Below are 8,367 nucleotides of genomic sequence, written 5' to 3' on the forward strand. Positions count from 1 at the left end.
ATGTGGATTGCTCCTTGTATCCTCATCATTATTTCCAACTATATCGACAGGCTCTTCATCTAAATTACCCTTTTTCATTGCATTTTCAACTCGATTAGGTTCATCGTCGCCTACACAATCAAGAATCATGATCGGAGAGCTGGCCATGTCAACTGCCAGCTGCCAAAATAAACAGTTCTCCAATTCTGCACAACCATCTTCATCCACATGATTCAAATCAACCGCAAGGGATGGAGATGCAATGATCAGACAAGCCGGTACAACTACAGGCATCGAACTGGAAGCACCCCAAGGCAGTCGACTAAGGATTCAGAGCTGATGTTCCAGATCTGTCAACACATCCTCTAACCTCGCATACAACTAGTATGTTCTGACCTCTAGAAAACTTCTCCGACAATGAAACAAAACCTGCAGATCTTCATCAGATCCTATCACAAAGTATCATACTTCATCAGAACCTCGCATAAAATAACTTTTTCACCTACTTGGTCCTAAACATCCCAAGTTTCTGCAATATACTGATTTTTAGATATGACAAAGGTATTCGTTGAATAGATAAATACACTCAAGGGTTTCTTGTAGGTAAACTTCACACCTTCTCTTTTGTTTTTATAAATTTTTCTAGAGCAATGCACTAGCGCTAAGAAACTATCCTCTTCATTGGACATTGTGAAAATGACGACTCTCCTTGACAATTACCTTCCATTAGTATATATAGAGCCTACAGTCTTCATAAACTGTGGTAGGAGTCCTACGATTTATGTACACTATTTGATATTCATAAAACGTGGCAAGGGTCTCATGATTTATGCACAAATGATGCTCTTTATAAAGGGATCTTGCGGTTTATGTACAAGTGCTAAACCATGGTTAGCAGCCATGGTTTATATAGAGTTCAAAGAGGACACGAATGTAATGAGTTTTAGATTGTTGTATTTTCGTAAATATGAATTCCAATTATTTTATTTGGATAAATTACCCTTTTTTTATGTTAGACAAAAACTACCTTTTTAAATTAATCAAATTTTAAAATTCAAATAACTCTAATTTTATATTTTAAATTTTAAATAATTAAAAAATCAAAACAAAATATATCGAGAAAAAAAATAAAAAAAGTTGTTCATCTTCTCTAAGATTCCAATGTTCATAATTTTTTCTCTTATCTTCCTTCTCTCTAATAAAGAAGAAGAACAAAATAGAACTCACTCACAATACATTCTTTATTTGAGATTGCTCAAGTATCAATCTAAATGCCATTCCATTTACCTTCAGCTAAAAAACTCTTAGAAACATTATTTTTTGTTTTTAAATACCAAAGACGGATAAATTAAAATTGAAATTCAACGACAGGAGTGAGAATGTAATGAAAAAATTAGGGAACCTTGTTGAGCGCAACAGGAAAAACTTTGGAGCCGTCATGCATGCGAGGGTCCACCATAGAAACCTGGCGGAGTAGAGCTTGGGCGTCGTCTCCATTGAAGCAGAAGAGGCCAAAATTCGTACCGATAGAGGCTCCGACAACCAATAAGAACTCCTCTAATGCGTGGCGTACACGGGCACGCCCTTGATTTTCTCTTATCTTATATCAATTCAGAAAGTTTGACAGGGTGTCATGGAAGAATTGAAAGAGAGCTTTTTTTTTCTTCTTTACTAGATGCAACAAGTGCAAAACAAATAAACTACTTCTAAAATTAAAGCTCTTTAAGGTCCAACAGCCACTCAACCCACTAAACCAAACATAAACACTTTCTCCCAAAAAAAAAAATTAAACCAATCATCATGTCGTCGGTCCAACCAAACCGTAATGTACTGTTTTCAATTAAGATAAATATTAGGTCACATGTAACATTATGAACAGCTTATATACAGAATTAATCTGAGCTACACATTAAAAATATTTATGTTTGGTCCTTAAAGGACCAAATTATTCTTTTTCCACCAAAGACATTCCCATGTTATGTTCTCTCTTAATATTATTCTTATACTTTAGAAAGATTCTTTTACAAGAGTTTTTTTGAAATAAGAAAATAACCCCATTTTAAACTCTAGTTGCTATTATAATTGTACTAATAAGATAATAGATAGTACGTCAAACAATCATCTGTTCATAATTGATCTGTGAATAGACACTATATCTGTACTTATTTTCTTTTAGTATTAATATTTTATCAAATTTATTATTTTTTTATATTATTATTTGCCTATATGTACTTATTACTATTTATTCATACTATTTATTATTAAAAAATATGTCTTTTATATATTTTGAAACATCATACAAATGTTATTCGAAGTTAACATTTGCTTATTTGTTATCAAATTTGGTATTTTATAAATATAGAATAATGCTTTATATTTTGAATAATTTTAAAAGGTTTTAATTAAAAAAAAACCGTAGTTACCGACAATGATGTTAGCTGTGGAAGTATATATTCTACTGAGATCTCAGCTAATAGGCGAGTGGAAGTATATATTCTACTGAGGTCGCAGCTAGTAGGCGAGATATTAGCTTAATATGTAGGCCACACGTTAAATTTGTTAATGCACTCTAACACACTAGAAAAAAAAGCTACCGATGGAGGTGAAACCCCTAGTGTGTAATATTAAATTCTAAACTAAAGACTCCCTATTTTTATGGATATTGAACTCATGATTTACTTTGATATAATTTGTATTTTCTCATGTGGGTTATGGATATATTGCTTATTCAAATTTAATTTTGATACACTGTCAGTGTAAAGTAGTTTTACACCACTACAAGAAACACACCGAATAGCAGCGGTTTTTTTAGGAATTTGCTGTGGTTTTTAACCACCGCAAAATAGTATACCAGCGGTTCCACAAACGTTGCAAGTTAGAGGGGTGGAGATTTGATTTTGTGGCGGTTCTAACGAACCGCTAGCACAACCGCAGCAAAGTCAGATAATTGATTTTCTGGTGGTTGTAGAACCGCCGCTATTTTGGTAAGTGGATTTAAAAAAAATTGCAGCGATTTTGAAACCGCCGTAAATTTCTGTGAGTCTTTTTTCAACATTACCTAGCCTTCAGAGGCATTGCCACCTACATCCAGAAAATTGGCAGGAGTACCCCCATGCAATATAATTATATCCATTGTGGCCATTGCTAACCTTGCACCATTCACCATGCAACTAATTTCCCCATTAAACCTAATATAATTTAAATCTGTCTTTGCAGCAGCCACTTGTTGAAAGAAGAAAGACACATAATACTTATCAAGTGATGAGAAATAAACTACATAGAAAGAACTTGACAAAAGGATTGATCTGTTCAAGATAATAAATTGTCATTAATGTACATTTTTTTTAAATATATTGAAAACAAGTATAAGACATTCCATGTACTTACTTCCAAAAAAGTTCATTCAATTTCGCGAAAAACATTATACAAATTCTTCACTTGTTCAGTAAATTTATTTCTATAAGCTCTTTTGGAGCCAAGCCATCAACCACCTTTGCAGCATCTTCATCAGTAATTCCTTTAAAAACATCAATTGGTACCTACTAGAAAGAAGGAGCCCATTGGGTTATCATGCAAAGAAAATATACTAGCAGGACAGAAAATTTTAGTAATCATGAGAAATGCAAGAATAAGACCTTTATAATCATGCCTGGGAATTTGTCTGCAAGGTCTTCAATACTGGTTCCTCCCTTACTACATGCAATGACAAGCTGCAAACTAATAAAAGAAAAAAGAATTGAAATTCAGTTACATAAATACCATAAAGAAGTTGCAAGGGTTTAACACTTTGCAAATAACGCAAATTAAATTTACACAAATGGTGCAAAAAACTTACAGGACCAGCAGACTTACAATCCAGGATTATAGAAAAAAGTACATCTTATTCACAACTGCCAATTTTTCACACAAATAAATTTGTAGAAAACAGACAATTAGAAATATAAAAAAATCAATCCATCGAGCAGGACCGTGTATCTATTTCATATATGATTGTGCATAAAAAAAATTTGAACATCATTTCCAAACGAAACAACAGCTCTCATTGGGTATATTGTGCTCATCAAATTGTGTAATTGGTGGTGGGGTCATTAGTATTTCATCAATACCACTAGGAAAAACTACCAAAAGTACCCATGAAGTTTACGAACGCTAACAAAAGTACCTATAAACTAAGGAAATTAACGCTGTACCCATGAAAGATGGATTCCGTATGACAAAAGTATCAAAATCTTAAATTTTTATTGATTTTTTAATAAAATTCTCAAACTACCCCACCCTTACCCCATTCTACCATTACTCCTTTTCTTCTCACTTTTTCCTCTCTCCTCACTTATCCCTCTCTCAAAAACCTTCACAGAGTCTTCTTCCTTTCACTCTTAAGGTGACTACAACACCTTCATCGCGCGCCTGTGACCCAACCTGAGAAGAATATCACCGAGGCACACCTGTTGCAGTCGAGGAGAACATCATCGTGGCGCGCCTGACCCAGCAGAGGAGAATACCATCGTCGCACGCCTGAGAAGAGAGAGGGGTCGTGGTGCTCTTGCATGTAGGAAGAGGGTTCGGTAAAGAGAAATCAAAGAAGAAAGGGAGGTGGCGCTGTGGATGGAGGTTCTACCATTGACGATGTTACAGCCGGCGAAGAAAAGGTATTTCTTTTTTTTTAAAACATTTTTTATTTCATTTTTCTTCTTTTCAGAAATTGATTTAGTTACTACTAAAATGATATTGTTCTATTTTTTTAAATCTGCTTCTATTTTTTATGAAGGCTGAGATTGATTTACAGAAGATCAGGTTTATGGATACTTCTACTTCTGATTTTTGTTGAAATAAATTTCAAATTTGATGAATGGATTTGTTGGTTTTTTATGGTTGATGGCTATTTTTACTTCTAATTTTGCTAAAGTAAATTGAAATTTGATGAATGAATTTGAAAATTTTTATATGTTGAGTATTTTTTTGTGTTTGATTGATTTGGTTTGGGTATGGATTGTAAACTTATGAGTGAATCGGTTGAAGTCCGATCCTCCACCACCACCACCACTATCATTGATTTGGTCTGGTTTGTTGTAGGAGTAGTTTCGGACTCCATGGCAAGGGTTGGTGCAGATTGGGTTATGAAAGGTTGAAAAAGTGAGTTGAGGTTGAGTGTAGGGTAGTTTAGAAATTTTATTAAAAAATCAACAAAAATTTAGGATTTGGATACTTTTGTCATACGGAATCCATCTTTCATGGGTACAGCATTAATTTTCTTAGTTTATGGGTACTTTTGTCAGCGTTCGTAAACTTCATGGATACTTTTGGTAGTTTTTCCATACCACATATATATATATATATATATATATATATATATATATATATATATATATATATTGCAATGTCCAACAAATGTATAGAATCAACTAGAAGTATATACGTAGATGATAAGAACAAATTTCTAGGCATCAAATAGCACATATGAATACAAGCAAGTCCATGTGACCAATCCAACCACAAAAAACAATACCAGATCATATGCTAAAAAGGAAACATGGACATTTTGTTCATCCTACAAACATACAGTATAAGAAACTATGTTCTCTAACCATGCAACTTTGGCTAAAAAAATATTAAAAAAATCAGACACCACAAGTATTAATTATCTGAAAAGGCTGGTGCCACTGTATTACATCTATAAATATCATTGTCAAGAAATGAAAATTGCTAGCATATACATTCATACTAAAAATGAAGAAATTTGCAGAAATAAAATTTGTAGATAATGATCAAATAAAACCTTTTCGTTTAATATTGAAAGGAAAAAATGCAGACAATTTATGAAACTAAATATTGACATTTAGTTTTCAATTCATGTGAAAGCATCAAGGTTATCACAACTCATATCCTTCCTATCTTTCTTCCTTTTCATTTGTTGGATAAAACAAGAATATCTATAAGCAACCACAAGAAGTAATTATAAAGCATCGCTATCAAAAATCTTAACATATTAGAGAGTGAAATTCCTATATAAAAAATATATGATAACTATATCAAATTACCTCGCTTTCATTAGGAAAGACATCCTTAATAGCCTTGCCTCTTCAACAGAGGAAATAGCTATGCCTCTCGAAACACTCACTCCGTACTTGCTCATCAACTCCGCGTCACAATTCACAAACGTACAGAAGACAGAAGAAAAAAAAGAAAAATTATATACAAACTTAATGTTTCGATTGCAACAGACCAACCCAAAAACACAATAGTTGTACCTTCAAATCCTTTAACTCTATATAGCAACAATTAACCTGAATTAATAGAAGATATAGACAAAATCTAAATCAAATTAACCTAAAAGCATAATTTGCACTAACAAGATATAGAAAATTTTGATAAAAATAGGGAACAAATATAAATGGAAGAACGAACTAGGGGAGAGGCCACAATAGCTCAGATCGTGCACGATGGAGGAGGGAGTAAGGGGTGGTGGAGAGGGGAACGGTCAAGAATGGTAAGAGGATGATGTCTGGGGAACCACGCGACTCAAAGATGGTACAGACGCGCACAGTGGAGCAGAGAAAAGGGGTGGGTTTTGCACACTGTGGAAGAGGGATTAGGGGTTTCACACACTGTAGAGTAGAGGGAAACGGTCAACGACGGTGAGAGGAGGATGGGTCGGCAGCCACGTGACTCCAGGGTGACACAGTGGTGCACGGTGGAGCAGAGAACGGGGGGTTCGCGCACTTCCACTCTCCTTTTGGAGGTTCCTGTTTTTCTTGATTTTGGGTAATCTGATCTGATTAGGTAACACAACAACCAAGTATATGATAAAGAGTTGGGGTTAGTGGCGGTGCTTTATGGATTCGATGTTAATCCATCCGATTCTGCATCACATTGAAGAGATTGGAAGCCAACCGCAGCTCTCTTGGCAAATTGTAGCTGATGGAAAAACCGTAGGCAATTTGTCACTGCTATCTTCCATGTTTTCTATAGTGCACATGCATCCAATTACGTAACATCAGAAAAAATAACTACCTTTCACATTGATTACGTGAATGGTCATCCAAAAAAATGGATGTGATTGCACAACTGTGTAAAATGCTTTACACTATCAATGTATCAAAATTAAACTCTTATTTATTCAACAAAACTTACTCTCTGATCTTTTTATATTTTTTAGATACAGATATAAATCACAATCTTAATCTTTCTGTGTCTTAGTAAAGATCAGCTTTTGGTGAGCCCTTATCTTCCAAGGACCAAGTAATTTGTACTATATCTTAGAATTTCTTAGTTAATATTCCATATATCACATGCATCATCTTTTATATTTAATGGCATATTATATATTTGTATAAACTCGTATTTGTGCTCTATAATAGATACAACTTTAAAAGTATGTAATTTGAAAAAAAAAAGTATTTAAGAACTATACGATAAATAGACTTGCTAGAAAACCTTTTCTTAATGTCTATCACTGCCTAACTCGGGCTGTGACATGCGTGATGCACGCGATGTTAGTTTTTTATGAGTGTGTGCCAATTTAGTTGGACTTAATTTTTAAAAACGTTTGTACTTGTAGTATCACCATTTTTCTCACACCAAATAAGTTTACGTGTAATTTATATATAAGTAATTATCCAATTTAATTCTGGCAATTTTTAAAAACAAACACCTTAGTTTTCATGTTTATTTTTGTTAGTCAATAAAATCTTTGATCAATTTTTTTCGTTAATCAATAATGTCAATTATTGAGCTAAAAAATTCTCTCTCACATATGGACGTTAAAAACTCAAGTATAGTGAGTGACAAATGAATCCTTATAGCCAATAGATAGATAAGATAGGAGTTCTATTTATTAAAGAAAGTCTTAATAAAATTTATATGTTTTAAGGTGTTATGAATTATGAATGATAAATATTATTTTTAAACTTATAAATGTTGTAAGATAAATAAATAAGGAAGATGTACTAAATATAAAATAAAGATGTGTAAATAAAAAATTTTAGTATTAATATTCAATTATTCATCAATATAATTGATTTAATATAATAGAGACGATTCATATATTTATTTAATATATGTAATAACGTAAAGAGAGGAAGAAGAATATTAACAGTATAGAAGAAAGTAGGATTATTGTTATTGCTGTGTGTTCTGTCATAACTAGGGGTAAAAACAGGCCAGATCAAGCCAAACTTTGCTCTTAACAGACCTGGCCTGTTATGTAGTTAATTGGCCTGAGTCTGGCCTGCAGCCTGGTATAAGCTCTTTATAAAGTATTAGGCTTGGCCTGTTATTCAGCCTGACCTGGCCTGAAGCCTGTTAAAAGGCCTGATATTTTTTTTACAAAAATAAAAATATTATTTAAAAAATAATTTTTTAATATGTCATATTTAATATTTATAAGAA

The 8,367-nt window shown here is 33.1% G+C and overlaps 1 pseudogene; it reads right to left on the bottom strand.

Moving 5' to 3' along the window:
• Positions 1-3,037: 3,037 nt before the first annotated feature.
• LOC112701299 (succinate--CoA ligase [ADP-forming] subunit beta, mitochondrial-like) lies at positions 3,038-6,937 on the bottom strand (annotated as a pseudogene).
• Between the last annotated feature and the right edge of the window lie 1,430 nt (positions 6,938-8,367).

This window comes from Arachis hypogaea, chromosome 7 (assembly GCF_003086295.3).
Source record: "Arachis hypogaea cultivar Tifrunner chromosome 7, arahy.Tifrunner.gnm2.J5K5, whole genome shotgun sequence".
NCBI classification, from domain to species: domain Eukaryota; kingdom Viridiplantae; phylum Streptophyta; class Magnoliopsida; order Fabales; family Fabaceae; genus Arachis; species Arachis hypogaea.